Below are 23,545 nucleotides of genomic sequence, written 5' to 3' on the forward strand. Positions count from 1 at the left end.
AAGGAATGTGCTTTGTGGCATTATTCTGTTTGCAAACTGTCCCACCCAGATCTTCCACACTCCAAAATCCTCATCTGGGCCAGTGAAAGTGTCTAATGCCACAACAACTTAACAATAGATAAACACCACACCAACAGGTCTACTAATCTACTCATGCAAACGGATAATGTTTCCAAAGATTGGGGAGAGAGAAAGAGGAGTGAGAAAGGGAAACACTCAAGACATATGGATGTGTTTAAGGACCACCAAGGAAGGGAAATCTGAGCATTTTCGCATAAACCCAGATAAACTCCAAATATGTAATTACATGGGGTTTAGGGCTTGTCTGTTGACAATTCATTCAGGAATCTTATGGCAGTGTCTCTTGGTTTTGGTGTACAGCACTTGGAAATATGATGGAGTCACCTAATCTACATTCTGTGCGTGATCACTTACAGCCAGAGAGAGAGAGAGAGAGAGAGAGAGAGAGAGAGAGAGAGAGTCCACTCCTCTGCTGGTCTGGCAGAGGGAGAAGAAAGGAGTGAGAGGAGTGGTTGAAAGTACATAAAAAGAACAGGAAAAACGAGGACTCTCATAAAATACCTGCAGCACGTTTTAAAACTTTCATCGCATCTAGTATTTATAGTTCTTCAATTCCATGTCAGTATTTGTAGGCAATTTGTTGTGTTCCAATAAATAGACTGGCCTATTTATCAGCAGACCACATGGCAGCCATTTATGGCAGCCAACGAGAGGCAGATGTGCTGTGTGTATATTTTCACATGCAGATTTGACACGCTGACAGCCCCGGACAGATAGCCGAGATGTACAGCCTCGGCCCTGACTTCCGTATCAGCTGCACGCAGCCACCGTGATTCTGCGCCCCGTCTGTCCACCTCATCCCCTCTGCAATGACGGATGATTGTATTAATACGTTCATTCCAGGCCATTTGGCCCTTGGATGTTGGAAAGATTTTCTTTGGCAGAAATTACGAGTACGCAGCCTAAACAATTTCAAAGCAACTTGGCTTCAGAGAGGGAGGATCATGTAATCCCATACAAGTCTGTGCTATCAAACTGTGATGTAACATGAATCATAGTTTGGAGGGACTTAGGCTCTCCCTCACACTTCTTGAGAAAAGTGCATTCATGCACCACAAACTGAGTGAGTGTGTTGCCAATTACCCCGGCTATAAATACAAGAGCCCCATCCGTCACCGAGTCTTTGGGTGGCTGTTGCACCACACTAATTGGTTTCGGATGGTCCCCCAGATTTCTCTGCTCGCAACAGCGCCGTCACACAGCCCCTGTGTGAGAGAAAAGCCGCAGGGCAGAGCGAACAAGGGAGGGAAAAAAAGATGAGTGACAGTTCAGAGGTACATATGGGTAGAAGACAGGAATAAACAAGGAGAATTTCGAGAAATCCTTGTATTCCAAATCGTATCTAAGAGTGGGACAAACAACGGATTAAACATTTTAACTCGATTACAAATTCTCTGTTTCCTATTTTGCTAAAGTTGTTTTATTTGATCATGTTTATAAATGGTAAATTCGTTCCTTGCAGAGAGGAGCTTGTTGAATGTTGTGCATCAGCCAATACAATGGTCTCCAGGGCAGGCTTAGCATCAGAGGGACCTTTATAAGGACCAGAGAAGGAATGGGAAAGGGGACTATTCAACACTTTAGGCTTTAAGCCAAAAATGTATGATCATTTGAACAACATTTATTTTTGTGTGGTGTTGTCAGCTTGTAAATCAAACTCCACACTAATACAAATATTGTCACTGTATATACTCATAGCAACATTTTCCCCTTCCTACATGCCCAAATTTCCACATCCGCTACCTTAAATCATTCTTGCTGTACCTCTAGTCTAAAAAAAATCTGAAACATTGTGATGAGAGCTAAGTGAAGTTGTAACTACTACTAACAAATAAATTAAAGGGATGTATCACCCATAAATTTAAATTCGGTCATCATTTACTCACCCTCATGATGTTCCAAACCTTTACTTTTTTCTGTGGAACACAAAAGGAGATGTTAGCAGAATTGGACTGGGTAAAAATATAGATTTTCAGATGAATCGCAATCTTCATTTGAACGATCTCAATATTGATTTTTAAATCCCAAGGCTGATCTGTTACTCTATGTGCAACCCTCTACTACAATGAGAGAAAATTACTCACATTTGCAACCAAATTTTCATGTTTTGTGACTAAAAATGTCTGTGATTAGCCACTGGCTGGTAAATGTTCTGATTTTACTCACCAGTGATTGTGCAGTAAAGTATTGACCATTTCAAGACGGTTTAAGGAAGTGACGTCTTTTTGTTCCTTGAACATTTCCTGCTAGTTCTAAATTCCAAACAGGATAAATCACCCTCCGAAGGGCACTTTGAAGGGAGAACAATCATGATAGTCATGCATTAAGATCGCTTCAAAATTAATTTCCAATAAAATTACTTAAGTGAATTCTGAATGACCCTATTTTTGAGCCCCACACCTTTTAGTCTTTCAAAGCTCTCGCAGTGAATTTTAAAGTCTTCAAAGTGCATAGGGATGAATACTTCTGAATAGAAAGCACCCTCATTCAAAACAACAGTGCAAGGCACTTTATTCATAGCAACTTTAATACGTTTACCAAGCTCCGCAAGTCATTTACTTTACATTTAATCATTTAGCAGACACTTATCCAGAAGAAAGAGACAAAAGGTATTTTAATCATTAAAAAAAATAAATCCTTACCTTGTCCGCGGGTCACGCAGTCAGCTTCATTGATTATAACCAGAGACTATTTAGCAGAGATGGGTCACTTCTATTAAATGTATGCGAGAAACTGGAATGCCCAATGGTCAACGGATGTAGAAAGTAAGTCCCACCTTTCAGGTAAACGAGACAATCACCTTTTAGACACAGACATCATCTGTCAAACAAATCGAGAATGCGCATGCACATTAGCTATACAAGCCAGTGAAAAACTTTTTTTTTGAGTAATCTGAGGTAAAGCAGCACTATTTATGATACTTTACTGCTGATTTGAAATATATTCTTTAATTGTAATGTTTTCCCCAATTTTCCCATTCAAGTAGATAGGAGCTGCACTTGTATGCTGCTTGTTTACACAGAAAATAGCTGCCCAAGAGTGTTTCAAAGATGTTTGCCAAGTGACCTGACTTGCCTAGAAAAAACTTTGTTATAACAGGAGCAAACATTCCTGAGCTCTCCACTGAGGAAATAATTGTGAGCTTCTAAACTACAATACATTTTCATTGCCTCTCTCGCGTAGATGCTCAGTATCAACAAAACATCTGGATGAGTCACTTCAGGTAAATGTTTGATGTTATTTGAGGAAAATATGTTAACTCAGAGCCTTATTTAAAGGATCCGTTAATGATACCGGAAGTGTTGCAGGAAAATTAGCATTCAAATTCCTTGATATATCTGACATGCTTGAAATGATCTTTAGTGGTTAAGTATTCAGCAGCAAGATCCTTTCACTGCGGGTTAAGAGTAAATGTTTCGTTCGACTCATTACGTCCAAAGACGAGATCCACGCAACCCATTAGCCACTGAATACAGTCCATTTTAACACCCTTTCTTTTCTTTACAGTAGGTTGTTGATCAAAAACAACAAAAGATAAACATTTAAATCTCATCATGCTGCATATAGCACGAATGAGGTAAAGCCATTCGGGTCCTCTCATTAATATGCGCTCATTTACAGACAATCTTTACGAAACCCATATTATTTGAAACGGAACCGATTTTTAGCATGTTACACAAATCAGTTTTAATACTTGTTAATAGTTTAAATTATGCATGTAAACAACAAAAATGCAACATACAGTATATATATGCAGTATAATATATCTATTGATGGAATACATGGATTTTTTTTTTTTTTTTTTCATTTTAAAAAGCTAAAATGTGTCCAAAATGATGGAAAAACTAATAAAATATAAATACCAAATACAGGTCCCCTGTATAATTACCAGCATTAGCTGAAAGATAATTTCTTTCATATGTAAGCAAAGTGGACATTATAACTGAAATACACCCATATGAATATTTCAAATTGGAATCAAATTGAAAGCTTGTGAATCAAATTGGGAAATTTGTATCAATACCCAGTACTAATGCAGAATGACAACCTCAGTAACCATTTACTTTTATTGTATAAAAGATATTGTTGCACTGTACTTCTGCTGCAAAAAGAATGGCTCTTAATTCCCTAGATTACTACCTCCTTTATAAGCTAGATGTCAAACTCTGTGTGTGGTCATGCCACGCCCCTGGGGACATTTGATCAATTGACATCTATTAACACTAAATTAGTATTGATCAGGGAGGTGGAGGACACAGTTCCTCTGACAGCTTGGCTGGAGCAAACATTGAAAGTGCCCAAATGACTTTCAACTGTTTTGAAATACAGACAACTTGTAAGACTGAACAGAGATTGGATTGAACTAACGTTCAATATCAAGATATGAACTCTACTATGTCAAACCTGTGCTCATATGATTAGAAGTTAATATTAGAAAAATTGTGCTTATTTTTTAACACAAGAATGCATTTGGAGAATTTGATAATACATCATTCACTGAAAAAGACATTTTGTGAAATATAGCAAAAAAAAAAAAAAAAAAAAACTTTCTACATTGAATATGTAAGTTTAAGTTAATTCAACATTCAAACGATTAACGCTCTTGTTTATAAATAAATATTATTTATGATTGTTGCTATATTTACAATATGTCATCATTAATCAATCTAAAAGTAGAAAACCTTGTAATATTTATTTGCTAATTTAAGTAAATTCCACTGGTAAATAAAATTAATATCACTTACATTTTTGAAGCTGGTGTTCCCAGCATGTACTGAGCTTGAATGATTAATGAGCTTGCATGATTTCACTGTTTACACGTTTATTTTCACCGTTTTTTATAGTTAAAAAAATTTTGTTGCAACATTTGGTGACTTCTTGTTCATTTGTGCAGTCTTAAGTGTCTAATTTTCTAATCCGTTCATGATAAAAAATGTTTTTTAAATCTGCTGATTGTCACCGCTATCCTGTTTTGTGCACCAAGTGAGTTCTGCGTGCCCAGCTCTATAACTTTTATCTATCACTAGCACGGTGAAATAGCCTAGTACACTACATAGCATTCATGATTAAACGTCTGTTTGTAAGGAAATGTTTAATAACGTGTTCATTTAAATTGTATTCAGTTTAAGTACCATGTATATCTTTTATTATGCAATGGTTATCGTATTTACTAAATGTTTAAGTTAAATTTCAATCAATCAATCACTTCAATCAATATTATGTCATGTATCAGGGAGCCTCGCGCCTCTTAGCCTAAACGGCAATAAATCCATTAAATCCCGCTCATTAGAGCACCAGCCTCATTAATTCACAACGCGAGGAGGAGCACCGCGTTAGTAACTCTGTATTCCCATCGACACAGTCATTAAAGCACGCTGAGATAATTACGGCTACCTGTTGTCAGCTAATAAACCCATTAACATTAACACCGATGCTCTTTGGTCTGAGCGTGTTAGTTACGCTTTTGTGTCAACTAAAACCGAGCGACAGGCCAATTTATAAAAAGTCGTTAAGATTAGGCCTACAAGCATAGTCACTCCATGAACGAAGTTCCGTTTGCATGTTGCGGTTTTTAAAATGTAAATATAGATAAAGAAAGCAGTAATTTGTATTTTATAGGTGACATACATGTTATTTATTTATTTATTACTTTGCCATCTCAGGCATAACAAAAAAGTATCCACCACACTTCCGATCATATGCCTACGACTCTCTCTTTCTGCCGTATGTTTTAACAGCAGTATGGTGGTATGCGATTCTGATATTAACACACTATATTTTTTTTTCTGTTTATTGTATGTGGTCAAGCATGAGAGAAAAAAAAGTGTGAATGACAGTAGAACTTACAACTTTTCAACACGTCTCCTCAGAAGACTCAACTGATGTCACTTCCTCTTCATCACATAATTTAAAGAGACAGTTCATTATTATTTTTAGTTAAATAAGTGAGGGCACACAACTTTAAAAATAAAGAAACATTAACTCTTATTCCTAATTACAGAGTCCGTTAAAATTGATAGCAATATTCGTAAAGCATTGTAACATTTTAAATACTGCCAGCTGAGTCTTATTAAGCATGGTTCACATTATATTCTTTATGAGGGGTTAATGCTTTTTCTCAGCTGGTCACATAAAATAGGATTGATGCTGCTATAGCTTCAGGCATGGAGAATGAGTCTGCGGAGTAAAAAACAACAGTTGGTGAGGAAAAGGTGATGAGTGAGGGACTCAGAAGAGAGCTGAGATGGAAGAGAGAGATGAAAGAAAAATAGGAGGATGACAGGGTTAAGGAGGAAATCAGCTGAACACGGCATGGTTGAAGTGTTAGCTCTCGTCTCGATGAGCATGTGCTAAACCTTTGCAAACCTGTATCGCCCAAGATCAAATATTTATATATGCTATTGTCTAATGGAGAGCTCTGCGGCGAGTGGCTTAATTTGTTTTTCTCCACCACAAATTAATTCCGTCCCCATCATCAGTGTCCTGCGGGTGACGGTGATTATCTCAGCTCTATCTTTGGACGGCTGATCAAGCATGCTCTCCAGACATTTTAATGGTCAAACTCCACTTTACAATTACTTCTCATCTGATACACACATTTCCATAGATTAAAGGTGAGGCAGAAACACTCGAGGGAGATGCTCCCCCCCCCCCATATTTCTCTACTTAAACTCTTCTTTTTGCTCTCCATCAACCTCCCCCTCCCTTCTTAACACTGCTCTAATGAAGAGGCAGATTAAAGAGAACATCTGCATAAGAGCTTGTCAACCTAAGAGCTTCACAATTGAAAACATAAGTACATATATTTTCTCTATACTATATAATGTTCAGTTAGAAAGCCATTCATGAGAGAGAGGGATGGAAAAGAAAAGAGAAGGAGAGGGAGAACGATAGCTATATCATAGCACACTGCATCATGGACATCTGTCAGTGTAAATAGCATGTAAAGCAGAAACACGCTGGCACACACTGGTGTAAATATTTGGCCCCTCGGCAGCAATACTGATTGTTAGTGCCTGATTGTGCTGCTATTACAGACAAATGACAGCACTTCCATTCTATCACTGAGCCCATAATAATCAAAGTCATTGATGATACTGAGAAAAAAGAGAGAGAGGCCAAAGTCAGGGGCTCTCAGGCACTCTGCCTTCACCTCTATCATACTGTCATGAGTGGATTAGAGGTTGACCGTGATGAACCTGAATGCATAGAAGTCACTGGAACTCACTGATCAAATGCAATAGAAAGACAGATTGGTCTTTCATCTTGATTCAAGAAAATCAAGTCAACAACTGTCTTGCCTCAAACCGACAAACCTCCAATTTCAGGACAGGGGACACAAACTTCAAAGTGCAAGACCTTATCTGAGCAAGCTGTAGAATCAGAGAGAGAAAGTGAGATTCAGGGGTAAAGGCAAAGGTCGCAGCAATGGTAGCAGAGATTTTAATATAGAAACTACAAATTAAACCGAAGGCTCTACGTCCAGAACTTCCAATGTTTGATCTATCAAGCTGAGTTGAACACATTTGTATGCACAATCTTACACCAATTATGCTTAACTAGATAGGTTAAGTTTGTCAAGACAGTCTAAAATAGTTGTAAAAGCTTGAAGGTTGAATGTTTTACAGCCCCAACAGTCAGATAGATAGACAAAAAGAATGTGAGATAGATAAACGGACAGATGGACAGACAGACACAGACAGACAGATAGACCGATAGATAGATAGTATCAGAAACAGATCAGATATCTCCAGCCTCTCTGGTTAAGGCGCTTAACGGTTGTTATTTTTCAAGGCAAGAGGAGAGCCAGACAGGGAAAAGAAACAGTCAGTAACTAAGCACTTTAAAGCATTAACTTAACGCATGATGTAACTGAACGTAATCTAATTTTCTTTAACTTAATTTGCGTGTATCTGCACCAGATCTGCAACAGAGTGGAACTCAATTTGTTCTGAAAATTCAGAGGGTGAGATATCTTAGAATAATGTTTACAAAGTCACCCCGAACTAAAAGGGTAAACGCCTGTCAAAGACAGCATGTGTTGTCTTTGACAGTTACAGAGGGAGGGTGTGGGATAGTGTCAAAGTTTTATTTGAGCTGACTAACAGATATGAGCCCAGGTTACACAGCTGCCATTGTGGCTCAAGTGTGAAGCAGTTTCAGGCTCTTAGTGGGGTGAGATGTACAGTATACAATATTGGAAACTGTGCCCAACCTACTAGCTCTAGAGGCCCTGTAACCACAGGATTTTATACCAGGATGGGTTAGTCACCCTCAGTGGTGTGGGAAAAATCCTGAGTCAATTCCAAACGGTTTAATCTGGACAGTTCACCTAAAAAGAAAATACGGTCATCATTCAGGAGATTCAGGGATTATCAAAGGTGATGTTAAATAGAATGTTCACTCAGTCACTTTAGTCACTATTCACTCAGTCACCATTCACTTTCATTGCAACTTTTTTTCTTCTATTCAATGAAAGTAAATGGTAACTGTTAGTCCCTAACATTGTGCCTAACATCTAATTTTATGTTCAATGGAGGATGGAAAGTTATATGGGTTTGGTTGTGACATGAGGATGAGTAAGTAATGACAAATGTTTAATTTCTAGGTAAACTATCGCTTTAATCTGTTGTATGCACTTAGAATAAAAAATCTATATTTGAAGATTAACACATTTCAATTTTTACAAATTTCCAACAGACTGAATTGAGAAATCTTTAACAAAATGTGCATATAATGAATGAAGCACAATTAAACTTAATTCACAGTTATGCTTAATTTATAATAATGTAGATCATTTAAATATTACTCATTTAAATATAAAATATTATATAAAATATTTAAATATTCACTTTGATGGAAATTAGAATTTAAATGTTTTGAGACCCATTGTTCTGTTCGCTGATAACTCCTGAATTTTCTAAAATGTATGACTTGGATAATCAGTACCACAACAAAAAAATATCATTGATTTTTTCTAAATAATTTTTCTACTACATCAACTGATATATGCAGATCGTGGTTCATCCAGCAAGTTGGTGCCATCCATTTTTTTGATCAGTCAGTTGTTGTTCCGTTGTTTTTCTGCTTGTTTTCAAAAGGAAAAGAAAGGCTTGGTGTCGATGGGGTTTGATTAAGTGCAGCCACAGGATGAATTACCTTTTAATTTCAACCTGACAGAGTAACAGTGGAAAATGCTTTCTGACAGCAGCAGTGAAGTTTTTCTTCATTTTCGCTAACAACCCCTTTCAAGTCTCCATTATTATCCACCTAATATCCCTTGTTCTGTTTTTCTCCTTATATTGGTGGTTTCATATGTGCTGTTTAGCCCACTCGACCCATTTTCATAACCCTATGTCATTTTGAGCCCCCTAATACCCCTGCCAAGTGGCATAAGACGCTATTTAGGAAATGGAACATGAATACTCTAAATGTTTATGAAATTTCAGAGGCTTGCTTCTATGGACTGTGTAATTTTTCCATTATCCGGCTAAGCAACTTAAGTACAACAGTATGTAAACCATGTAAAGATTTAACACACAAACTGATCTGTCTTGAAAGACAGATATGGAGAGAAAGATAATTAAACAGAAGAAGGAGGAAAGATATTTAGAGATAGAAATAGGAATACAGAGAAAAACAGATTGAGATCTAAAGATACTGTTATGGGAGTAAAAGGGAGATCACTGTCAGAAGCAAAGTCCCAATGTGTATGTTGTTCTCTGGCAGGCTAGAATGGAAGCTGAAGTCAGTAATGGGAACAGTGTGTTTTTCCCTCCAAGTTCTTTGCCCCAGCTGCCTATCAAAAACTAATATCCTCAAATTTGATGCTTATGTTGTCCTTTGAAATCAGAAAGAATCTGTGTCTAATGCTATAAGCCAAACCTGGCTCCCCTGAACTTCACTCCACTTCCAGTACAGTTTTCCTGACTCTCTCTCTCTCTCTCTCTCTCTCTCTCTCTCTCTCTCTCTCTCTCTCTCTCTCTCCCTCTCTCTCTCTATGGTTGGTTCTTTTTTAAATACAGTAACACAATCTGTGGGAAACTGATATAATCTTTTCTAAACTATAAACGTCAGTCACCCAGAGAAACATCTGCATGGTCAAATTTAAAACAAACTGTCAGGGAATCGGGTAACCCATAAAGAGTATGGCAGAGAAGGAGAGAGGTGCCACAAGGGGCATCCTGATCTTTTTAACTTTAACTCTCCACAAACGCTCCTTTCTCAATTTCTCTGTTTCTTCCTCCTTCAGCCCATCACTCGGTTCCAGTAAATTCTATCACATTTCTCTTTTTCATCTCAACAGAGCCCACCCTGAGAATGCTATTCTTGGAGGTTGTTTTTATTAACTATTAAAGACATGCTAAGAGTTAGGGTTTGACTTTAACTTTTTGGCTGCTGTCCAACTTTCACAAATCCTGATTTTTGTTACTTTTCTCAGGTACACATTCAGAATGACTTTTGAGGTTTCTGTGAATCACAAACTCATCAACTCATTCTGTCAGAGCTGCATGGTTAAAAAATCGGTTCCAAAAAGTGTTTTGTAGCGATGCATGAGAGTGAGTATATGATGAAAGAATTTTCATTTTTGGGTGAATTATCCTTTTAAAGATGGGAAAGAGATGACTTCGATGTGTTTGCATGAAGTAGTGTGTGCGTGTGTGTGTGTGTGTGTGTATTCTTTTGGCTGTTGAGTCACATTTTGAATGGGTTTAATTGCCACACTGACCCACCGCTGTTAGAGTGTGAACCCAGCAATACGCACAGACAAACACCCCTTACACACACACACACACACACACACACACAAAATACTTCAGTCTGTCAAGTGTACAGCCTCTGTCTGAGGACATACAGTGATCTTAGTGTTTAAACACATCAATACACACCCTGCTCAGAGAGTGAAAACATATTAAGAAACACGTGCCCAAGCACACATACACACAAGTCCACTGACTTACTCTCTCTGTCACACCAGGTGACAAATCTCACCACAAATAGCTTGAATAACACCCACTGCGTGGTGTTAAATTGGTAGTAAAGAGTGTGTGTGCATGTGTGTCCTTTGTGCGAGTCGATAACAGCGGATCAGGCTAATGCCAGGCCTAAATGGTGTCTCTAATTACTTGGCCTGGAGATGGCTTTTAGCTAAATCACATGCTTTCTGAAGAGCCTGTATCAACAGAGACAAGAGGCTGAACAATTACACTAGTCCTCTCCCATCGGCAGGGCCGTGTGGCTTTACCCATCAGCTCCTGGCTCACCGACGCTTACTCATTAGCTACTCTCCTGGACCATGATGTTTTCCCCTGTGTCTCTGGAGCATACACGGCTACAGAGAGGCCGGTCCTGGAGAGAGCTTTACTTATGTTAATGTTTTCACTGGCTGGGAGAGAGAGAGAGAGAGAGAGAGAGAGAGAGAGAGAGAGATGGATAAACAGAAGCAGAAGATGAGTGCCGAGTGGACTGTTGGTTTTAATTGATACTGGAGAGGTGTAACACGATTGTTCTGTAGAGGATACTGGAGCGCTAGTGCGCTCACAGACGCACACACATGCTCATGCTCTGAAACTGAGTGCCACGGGTACAGCTCTCATGTTTTATGTAACATGATAATTCAGAACACTTTGACTTGGATTCATTACCTCAGTACAATATTTGATCAGCTGAGTGATGTAAAATGTCACAAAACACCAAAGCAAATTTTTTAAAGCTTCTGTATCTACAATAGTTAGTGTTTTACCTCATTTTCTCTGCAGTATTTTGCCTATTTATGTCTCATGAATGGTGCAAAGTGTAATTTCTGTGCTATTACCAAACGGCATTACAGAATAATGACTGTGTTCAAAAAAGTTTCCCAAACACTCTTTGTCTGACATTGTTCAAGTCAAACAGATAGTTCCAAAACAAACTTAAGCCATTGGTTGAGCCAATGTTGCTATCTATGTCGAGCCACTCAGACAAACGATTTGTTGAATGCAGTTAAAAGCTCCAACTGATCTTACTGTAAATTTGGTGTCAGTAGGTCAAAAGGTCCTTCAGTTGAAATTGCTCTGTGCTCACCGAAATTAGAACTACTGCCCCCAGTGGCCGAAGGTGGAAGTGTTGTTGAATGTATGGGCATGTGTGAGCTTTGGTTTCTGGGTGAAATGTCAACAGAGTGGCTCTAAAACCAAGTTGGAAAGCAAGGTTGGTTTTAGTTGTAAATTATTTAATACATTTAACAGGAATGCATATTTTATTAACCATACGCGGGTCATTCCTGGGATTCGGTAATATTCAAACTTGAATTTATTTTTTCAACTACATTTGATTAATTGTCTGAATACTCCAAAACATTAGGCACATATTAAACCTCCAAAAAAAAAACAAACATATTTTTCCACATCAGACATCAAATCCCTTTTATTATTTCCTATTTGTTTTGTTTTTTTGTTTGTTTGTTTTTTAATTTGGACACCTTTTTTCTCAACCCCAGCACGGACATAATGGAAGTGGTTTGAAAATGATTCTACACAAAACTTGTTATAAAATAAGCATCTACCTGCTGCTTATGTGTCCCTCATACAAATTTAATGACTACAAATATACAATTTATGACCGTTTTCTTATTTTTATGTGATAAAGCTACAAAAAGTCAAATTGTGTGTCTGTGGCCTCATTGATTTTTATAAAAAGTTATTAAATTCAGATATTTAACTAAAACCCCAATTTTTTTGAGCTAGCCTTTAACATGTCAGGATGTGCCCAGCAAACAATATATTGATTTTGAATTGTGTTCCCATTTTAATTATCAAATATTATCACTCTTGTCTCAACCCCATCACAACTCTCCAACCACTAGGCAACTTGCACCCGCATATTTATAACACCGTTTCATTCAAGTAAATATATAGAATTTGTAATATGTAATACATTGACTATTCCATATTTTTGTTACAATATTCATAAATGTACTGAATAACTCAACCCTGTAACAGGTTTACAGTGAAGAAATTTGACAGGGTTGAGTGTGACGGAGTTGTGGATTTTTGCTCGAAATGGCCACTGGATTAAAATATCATATTGAAAAGTACTGATTTAATATCTTAATTTCATGTGATGGGGTTGAGTTGTTGAGCTTGATCATTCACATCTTACTATAATACACTTCAAAATATGAATACAGATTATGATATTTCTTACCTGTTTTTGTACCACGCTGTTGAAGACAGCTGATGATGTCACTTCTGATTAATAATATCACATATGGGCGGAACTACAATTTTTATGGGCTGAAAATAGTTGGTGTGATGGGGTTGAGTTCAGACTGAGGAAATATATTTTTTTTAAATCATGATTTTTTTTGGGGGGGGGGGGGGGATATCTTTCTCAGCAAAGTAACACAAATAAATATTTACATTAATGACAAACATTATAGACAGTGTGCACTTTTTTTTTTTTTTTCCAGGTGCAAATTCTGTGAAGTGCCTCAGGGACAGGACACATTGCTTGTTTTAAGATAGAAAGAAGACATTTTTTATGATAAAGATTATTTTTATACAATACTTCTTTTAAATCATTATAATGGACATATCAACATCTTGTAAAAAGCTTTCAACATTTCATTTTAGTGAACCATCACTTCATAAGGTCTGAGGGACTGAAATATTACCGAATCCCAGGAATGACCCACTGCCCTAACCCAAACTTCACTGTCAGTCAAGTAAAAATGTTAGAGGGAAAACAGAACCTCAGAATTGAGCTCGAACAAGAACCCATGTCTCTGACACTGCTGGTGCAACACATCACAGGAAATAGTAAACGTATTTGATGTAAAGATGTCTGATGGGAGATGGCGCTTGAAGGTAAATGGAGTCGATGTCAGGGAACTGGAAAATTTGGTAACAACATGTTGAGTTGATCATGCTGCATGTTTTCAAGGAAATCAACCTATGAACAGCTCACATTAAGGTGGCATTGGAGAAAGTACTCTAATAGTAATTACATCACTACATCACCCTTTTTTTACATTACGTCACCTCATATTACATGACCTTTTATATATATATATATATATATCTTTTTTTTATTTATTTTTGTATTTTTTTTATTTTTTTTTATTAAATCATTATTTAAATCTTTAACATTGCCAATAGATTTTCAGAATTAAAACAGATATCCAATGCTCAATTTTTATTTAAACACTGCAGTAAGACATTTTTAATTGGGCCATAGAGTGGCAAAGCAAAAGTCTACATGGTAACATAGAAAGGAGAGAAAGGGAGAGAGAGGAGTAAAGGAGCTAAGTGGGGTTGGCTCTCTGAATAGTCAGCCTGCTCCACCCTATTAGCCTCCAACCATCCTCTTCATCCAACAGTACCATCCGTAACTCAACGCTGACTTCAACACTATCACCCTCTAAGAGATTCCAAGAGGGGGGCAACGTCAGAGTGCGGGTGGCTGTGGCTCTTCAGTTAAAGAGCTTCGCAATCATTGTGCATATTTCATTTTGTACCATTTCCAAATCAACAGACTCTCTCTTTTCTGAAGCCCATGTGGCAATCATGAACAGGCCTCTTCACCACAGTCTACTTCCTCTGGAACAACATGCACCTGCTCCACACATATCTGAGGTGTTGTTATTGTTAAATTTACAGCATTAATTGTGACTTAAAGGTGAAATAAGCCATTTCTGCACCACTAGCACCACCAAAAGGAATTGACAAATAATATTGTTTCCAAACAGGTTTTCTCCAAACTCATCCTGCCTCTTCTGCCACGCCCCCATCTGCCATTATCCTATAGTGCACAGCAGTGCCTACCCACCTTTTCAGCAGTCAGCCACCTGGAAAAAAAAGTATTTTTCCCTTTTTTCTCATAGGGATTTCATAAAATTCTTAATAACAGAGGTCTAAGCCATAAACCAAACCAACCAGCTCCAAGGTGAATCACAACATTACAAACTTTGATTTGAAACACAAAAGTTTTTGAAAATTGGACAAGGTAGGCTACAAGACTGAGTACTTCAGTGTCAGAAATTAACTTTACCATAAAAAGGCAATAATTGCCCCCCTGGATTTGATTTTCAGGGGTATTTTTTTATATTTATGAAGGCTATTTTGTTTATTACATATATGAACATTTTATTATAATTATTTTATTCAGATACATCAGTTCAACCAATTAACATAAGTTCATAATCTGAATAATCAGACTGAGATATTTAATATGATAATGTTTTTAACTAGGCTTAGAATAGAATATTAAAAACCATATCGGATGTTATTTTTTAAACACTCACACACACATACACACACACACACACACACACACACACACACACAGGGACATTTTGAACTTCAAGGGCATTTTTGCCTCATGTCCCCCTTAATTTCTGACCTTAGTGCACTTAACATCTTTAATGAAGGAATTAACTACAATCACCTAAAGCATTGTGATTGACATACTTGAATAAAAACAATAGAAAAAGCTCAAACTATTGGTTTAAAGTTGTTAATTATAAGTATAGGGTCAATAAATGTAAAGCATATTGCAAAATATTCAGATATATACAAATATATAAGTAGTTTTGGAGTGTAGGAAGGCCGATTCGATTGCAACATTCACAATGCTTCATAGAAGTGGACGGTCGCTACTGGGCTTTTTTGCCTTGGTTTGTTTGCCAACATTCTCCGATTGATGGATTGTCCAGGATCATGTGTAGTGAAGTTCTTCACAAAAAATTTCTCTATTAAACGTGATTTAAAAACATTATTTTTTTTTTTATTAACAACCTCTTAGCTCACGGTAAGTCTATATTTAAAGATTTTTAAGTTATTGTTAACAATCAGTTCCCCATGGAAAACCCTGGTGCAAATAATGGTAGATTCTAAATGCACCTTGGTGCAAATGGTGTCAGATAACATACAGTATATGGGCATCACTGCAGTGTGTTTATTGTGTTTATTTAGAGTCCCACAGACACACTATATTAACCCATAAACCTAACCCTAACCTAACCCTAACCTTAACTTCAGTAACCATTCATCATGGTATTTTGCTGCAAATTTACAGTAACCACAAAATTAACCATGGTTACTATATTACCACCATATTACTGTAGTAACACATGGTTAATTGCATTAAAACTATGATTTCTGCCAAAAAAACATGGTTACTACAATATTACTATAATAATACAGTGATGCAATGTCGAGCCATGGGAACAAGTGCAATAAACAGACCACGCCCTTCAGATCAAACCCTTCTCTGCACTCTCCGACATTCACAGTGACCAAATCAATGTGATGAAATCAACATTTATATTAATTTGTATCTATTATTTTAAGTAGCATTAAAGGAAATATTAAGAGTAGAAACAGGAAATCAGAGGGGCAAAAGAGTGGGACAAAAGGCGGAATCGAACCGGGGTCGCTAGGACAACAGTACAAATTTACACACTGTTTTTTCACCCCATGCCACTGCAGCGACACCTATTGTCTAGTTTGTTGTATATTCCTGTGGTTTCACCAGACTATTGAGGTGGAAATAGCTGCACTGAGTGGCAGATGCTATTTACACCAAGGTGCAAATAGCCACTCCGAAAATTATTTATTTATTTATTTATTTTTTTTACAGAAGCAGACTGTTGCGCTCTGTTAAACAGTTAGTCCCACCCTAAATTCACACCATTGGCTGAACCAGAAGTTTACATGTTGAGCCACTCAAACAAACACAGCAATGTTTTGAAAATGAAAAAAAAAAAAAAGAGCCGCTGTGTTTCCATCCAATCAACCTAAAAATGGCTTACTTATTGTTTGCCTCTGAACATTAAACTGGGATAGGAGAAAGTATTTAAAAATTACAAAATATATACTTCACCTTTAACACTGAAGAAAGAGACAGAGTGAAAGAGAACATCTTTAGAAAACCTGTGGGGTTTTCTAAAGATCTCTCTTCCTCTCTCCATATCTTCTTCTTTCTCTCTGCCTCTTCTCATTCTCCCACACAAAAGCCAGCTGATTGGATCACTCAGTGTAGAAATGAAAGAAGGACATGTCATTTTATGTGAGGGCTAACAAACAGAGGACAAGGGAGAGAAAGAGAGAGAGAGAGGGAGAGAGACTGAGAGAGCAAAAAAAAAAAAAAAAAAGAGAGAGTGTGTGTGTAGGGCCTAGACGTACTGTTCCTGAGCCTTTTTATCTGAGTGATTGCCCCCAATTAGATCTGTGTTCGGGGTGGGTGAGAACACGCTTAGTTCAAAGAGGGGGTGTAGGGTGATGAGTGCCCCTCTCTTTCTCATTAACCCCAGTCAAACATAACCGCAATGCAAAAAGAACATCAAAACAACACATTATTTTGTTTAATTGCAGGTTTTAATTTTTAACATGTAAACAAGCATACCTTGACAGAAACATTGGCTAATTTTGTTTCAATGGCCGTCCTCAGATGAGAACGGAGTACAGGTGCAATGGCCCCAAAAATTGTTTGGACACTTAAGCCGCACATATGCTTGTATGAATGACATTGCATTAGATCATAAAAAATCAAGTGGTATTTGCAAAGGAATGAAGCTAGACATTTTCTTACCATTTTTGTAATTACCTTTAACCAATTGGTCTCAAAGTCATTTTTATTGGATGCATGATGTCAGTTCCTGTATCACAGGTGTCCTACAGTAAGTTGTAGTTCATGACAACTGTGGACAAGTTCGGACAAGTTTGACAAGCAGAAAGTGTCCAAATATCTTAATTTTAAATAGTCTATTTGTTTTAATATATAGTTCTATATTGTATAATTTAACAAATGTAATTTTTTAAATAGTTAAAAAAAATACAGTTTGGTATTTTGTTATCTAATTTAAAAGCATTCCTATATGGGACAATGACGTGATGCAACAATTTTTTTTTTGATCTATTAAGTTATTCAAAAATACATAAAAAATGCATTTCACACACACACACACACACACACACACACACACACACACACACACACACACGTTGGTGCAGCTATCCTTATGAGGACTCTCCATAAACAATGATTTTTTACTGTACGAACTATAGATTCTATCCCCTAACCCTAACCCTACCCCTAAACCTAACCCTCAAAGACATTTTGATATCTTTTTGGGAGTTAATCAAGTCAAGTAAAATTTATTTTTATAGCACTTTTCACAATAGACGTTGTTTCAAAGCAGCTGTACAGGAAATTAAGCTATAACAGAAATTAATGAATATAATGCCAATATTAGTTATCTATGTTTATAACTATTATTGGTTTAAACGAGTAAACTAAGTGTTGTGTGTCAATGGTTAAACAAATTTTTTTTTTTTTACAAATTTTTGTAAAAAAAAAAAAATCTGTTTTGTAAAACGGTTCTGTAACTATCCGGAGACAGTGAAAAAAAAAATAAAAAAAAAAATAAATAAAAATTAAAACTGAATTAAAGTCTAATTAAAAGCTGAAATTCTTGCTGAACAAAAAATATTGGCACATGTAGTTTGGAATAATATTTTATAATTATTCCTTAAAAATAAGTAGTTATACAATTTTAGTTTAAAAATATTTAAAAAAAAAAAAAAAATTTATTGTCCATTAAATCAAAGTCAGGGTGTGTAACCAACATGTAGCTAGCCATTCTGTTGCTACAAACCAAAACCCCTTTAGACCCTCATCATCACATCATGTGTGAAGTTTAAATATATATATATATATATATTCCAATTCCGAAAAAGTTGGGACAGTAAGAGAAATGCTAATAAAAACAAAAAGAAGTGATTTGTAAATTATATTCACCCTTTGCTATATTGAAAGCACTACAACTAAACATTATATGATGTTTTACTCTGTGAATTTCATTTTTTTTTTTTTTTTTTTTTATGTACAGTAATTTCAAATCAGATGATTACAACACACTCCAAAAAAGTTGGGACAGTCGAGTGTTTACCACTGTGAAACATCACCATTTATTCTACATTTATTAAGCATTTGGGCTCTGAAGACACAAGTTTAAGTTTAGAAAGTGGAATTTTCCCCCATTCATCCATTATGTAGGTCTTTAGCTGCACAATTGTACAGGGTCTTCGTTGCTGTATGGTGTGCTTCATAATGAGCCACGCATTTTTAATTGGCCAATCTAGCGCCCACACTCTCTACTTACACAGCCATGCACTTGAAATCCAGGCAGTATGTGGTTTGAAGTTGTCCTGCTGGAAAATGCAGGGACGTCCTTGGAAAAGACGGTACTGGATGGCAATATATGTTGCTCCAAAATTTGTACATATCTGTTTGCATTCATGGTGTTCTCACAGATGTGCGAGTTAATCATGCCATGGGCACTGACACACCCCTGGCCCATACAGACACTGGCTTATGGACCTGACGCTAATAACAGCTTGGATGGCCTTTTTCCTCTTTGACCCGAATAACATGACGGCTTTGTTTTTCAAAAACTTTTTGAAATGTGGACTCTTCAGACCAAAAAACACAGTTCCACTGATCTACTTTCCATCTAAGATGAGACTGAGCCCAGATAATTTGGCAGCACTTCTGGACAGTGTTGATGTAGGGCTTCTGCTTTGAATAGTAAAGTCTTAACTTGCATCTGTGGATGCAGCGGCAAATGGTGTTGACTAACAAAGGTTTACTAAAGTTATCCCAAGCCCATGTTCATGATATCCATTACAGATGAATGCTGTTTTTTAAGATAGTGACGTCTGAGGGATCAGAGATCACATGCATTCAGAAATGTTTTTCGTCTTGCCCTTTACGCACCGAGATTTGACCAGATTCCTTGAATCTTTTAACTATATTGTGCACTGTACAGGGTTGGGAGGGTTACTTTTGAAATGTATTCCACTACAGATTACAGAATACATGCTGTAAAATGTAATATGTAGCGTATTCCGTTAGATTACTCAAGGTCAGTAACGTATTCTAAATACTTTGGATTACTTCTTCAGCACTGGCAGATTTTTTCACTTGTTTTGACTATAAAAACTCTGCCAGCACAGTAAGACAAAATACACGTTAAAAATACATTCTCTGAAAAACTTAAATATCTTATGCAGTGTTCTTTCTAAATCAAGATAAATAAAATTGGATTTTTAGATATTTTTACAGGAAAACAATACAAAAATTATTTTCAAGAATAAGATTTTTGCCCTAATATCAAAGGTCTTACTAGAAAAATAGAAATTATGATCCAACGTGATTTTTCTTGATAAAAATATATTATCGTGCCTGGTAACGTGCATGTAAAATGGCTAGAAATAGCATTTTAGCTTAGCGTAAAGCTGACAATTTACACAAGGTTTATTTCTATGTCTTCTGCTCCAAACTTACTTCAAACTTACTTCTCTGTCTGCTCGTATGAATGTAACACATCATAAGAAAGTGTTTCATTGCTGTTTAAATGCACTTTGGATTGCATCATTTATATGTATAAATGTTTTCCATCTGAAAGGACTAAACGTTAAATGAATCAAATGACAATAAAATGCAAAGTAATCTCTTCAGTAATCAAAATACTTTTTGAATGTAACTGTATTCTAATTACCAATGATTTAAATTGTAACTGTAGTGCAATACAGTTACTTATATTTTAAATACGTAATTCCATTACATGCATTCCGTTACTCCCCAACCCTGGCACTGTAGATGGTGAAATGCAAATCCTTCCAATTTGTCTTTGGGGAACACTGTTCTCAAAGTGCTGGATTTTTTGCTTAATCATCTGTTGGCAAATTGACAAGTCTTGAACGATCCTTGCTCTTGAAGGACTAGGCTGTTTTTGGAGGCTCCTTATACAGTATTATGACAAAATTGCCTCACCTGTTTAACAATTCCTGTTTCACATCGCCTTGTTATTTCAACTCGTCATATCGTTATTAGTCTTAAATTGCCCCTGTTTCAACTTTTTTGGAGCGTGTTGCAATCATCTGATTTTAAATTACTGTACATTTTCCAAAAAAAAAAAAAAAAAAAAAAAGGTAAAATGCTGATGTAATGCTTTCAATATAGTAAAGGGTGAATATCATTTACAAATCACTCCTTTTTGTTTTATTAGCATTTTTCATATTGTCCCAACATTTTTGGAATTGGGGTTTATATATATATATATATATATATATATATATATATATATATATATATATATATATATATTGACATTTTTATAAAAAGGCACATTTTGTTCAGGTCAAATGGAGTACCTTAAGAAAATATCTTGATATTTGAAAACTTTCTTAACATTTTTTATTTTTTTATTTTTTTTTTTTTTCATGAATTTTCAGCTAGGAAAGCATTTTACTTTTAAAGTCATGGTTTGAAGTCATCAGTGCTCTTGTAGAAAATGCTTAGAGGGAAAAAAAAAAAATCTAAATTGTATGAAACCAACATGGACACAAATATTAAATTTCTATGAATCTGATATGTTTTTAAAGTAAATCTCTGACAACCTTATAAATGACCCATTTATATTATATTATATTATATTATATTATATTATATTATATTGACAAGTGGTTTCCAGGCAGAGAATTGCCAATCCAACTCCCTTCTTTCCTCTTACCCTCTACCCTCTTGTATCACGGCTCAGTGAAAGAATGCAATTTCTGTCTCCATTCATCCCTCTGCATCCTCATATACGCCACACAGCTTGAGTCTCATCTACATCCAAGTCTTACTCTTCCCCTCAAACACTCACACACTTAAAAAGTGAACTGCCAAGTAGACAGATTCCAGCAGACTTTCATTGAGCAACAGGGAATACACTTGTCAAAGCCACACTGAGTTATAATACCAATTTCGATGGTTTGATATCATTTTATGGCTAAATTATTGTGTAATAAATTAGTTCCATTACTCACAGAGGCAACTGTGGAACAAAAGGGAGGTAAATCTTCAGAGCAACTGTACTCTCTCTTTTTCACATTAAATAACAGGAGGACAATTACTATAGTTGCCTTAATACTCATCAAGATCCACATACATTAACAGATTGTCACTGTCAGTTGTCTACTCAGATTTAGTCTTTCTCTCTTTCAATTTGATATTGACACAACAGGTGTGTGTGTGGGGGGGGGTACTCTTGTAATCCCTCGCCTTCACAGGCTTAGACGTTTTAGAGAGAGAAAACGAGAATGAAGGGGGAAGTCAGCATCCATAAATCGCCATGAATTTGTAAATGCCACTGCTGTGCATTCCAGCCAGAGAACAGGAGTCCAAACTTCTACAAGTTCCTTTCTCTCGTCATGCTAATGTTGTTTTAACAGTGCTGCTCTCCCACAAACAACTTCTCACTCTCCCTCCCCCTTTTTCCCTTGGAACCCCTACAAGATGCTAATATAAGGCAGAAGTAGTTAGGGTTTTCTAGTGAAACCCAGCATTAGTGATTTGAATGATCTTTATGTTTTAGGACCTTCTCTCTCTCCGCCATAAGCTGAGCATCAGAGAATAGTGTAGTAATATGACACCGTGTTTCCACTCAGAATAGCGGAAGAGGCTTCACAATTACTCCCAAACACCACATACTTAAACAGAGTGAAAGAGCAAGAAAAAAGATTTAGTTAACATTATCAACAGAGTTTTTGGAATCATGTTTATGTTTAAATAACCACTATAAATAATTTGCTTGGACAATAGAGTTACCTCCACAGTCCACTGCTTAAACTTGTTTAAGTGAGTGTAATTGAGTCTGTGGGAGAAAAAGCAAAAGAAAACAAATGCAATGTCCCCCCCCCCCCTCTCATTTTTTGTCCCATGACATTCTTTGTCATCTCCAAGGCCAGTCGCTACAGATCAAAAACAGAAAAACACAGAATCAGAGCTCAAACCAAACCTTGAATTATGTAATATTTATTGCCACTGGAAATAGTCCTGGAAATTTGCTCCCAATTTTTCACAGACAAAATTCCAAACAATAGGGAGTTGACTCTGACTTCAACATTCCCATGGCTCTCACCCTGTGCTACTAAAATTACATGACAAACTGACCCAAATCTATAAACTCAGAAAGCATAGAATCCATATAATCTTTACCTTCAATATTTTGCAGTGGACACACAAATAATGGCAAAACACCTGCCTCCCATCTGATTTACCTGAACATGAGAACTGTCAATAAGTGTCGATAGACAGCAATAGACTTTAAAGAAGGATATTTCATTGACATGAACGAAAGGTGAGTCTATAAGCAATAGAAATAGAGTCTGTGTCGTAGCCTACTGTCATAGAAATTAATTGCCTTTGAATCTTTTATTAAAATGTACTAACTTCTCCACCTCTGAAACAACTTTTGGTGATGTCACCAAGCCCACTTATTTTTCAATAATAACAATGTTTATAATATTTTTTTTTCAACCCCTGCACTCCGACCACCTCTTATTTAGAGACAACTTTTCATGATCCAATCAATCAGAAATACATGGCATTACAAAAGTAAATGGGTTGTGAACGTCATTGTATGTTGACATTAAAT

The sequence above is a fragment of the Myxocyprinus asiaticus genome, chromosome 33 (assembly GCF_019703515.2).
Source record: "Myxocyprinus asiaticus isolate MX2 ecotype Aquarium Trade chromosome 33, UBuf_Myxa_2, whole genome shotgun sequence".
Classification (NCBI taxonomy): domain Eukaryota; kingdom Metazoa; phylum Chordata; class Actinopteri; order Cypriniformes; family Catostomidae; genus Myxocyprinus; species Myxocyprinus asiaticus.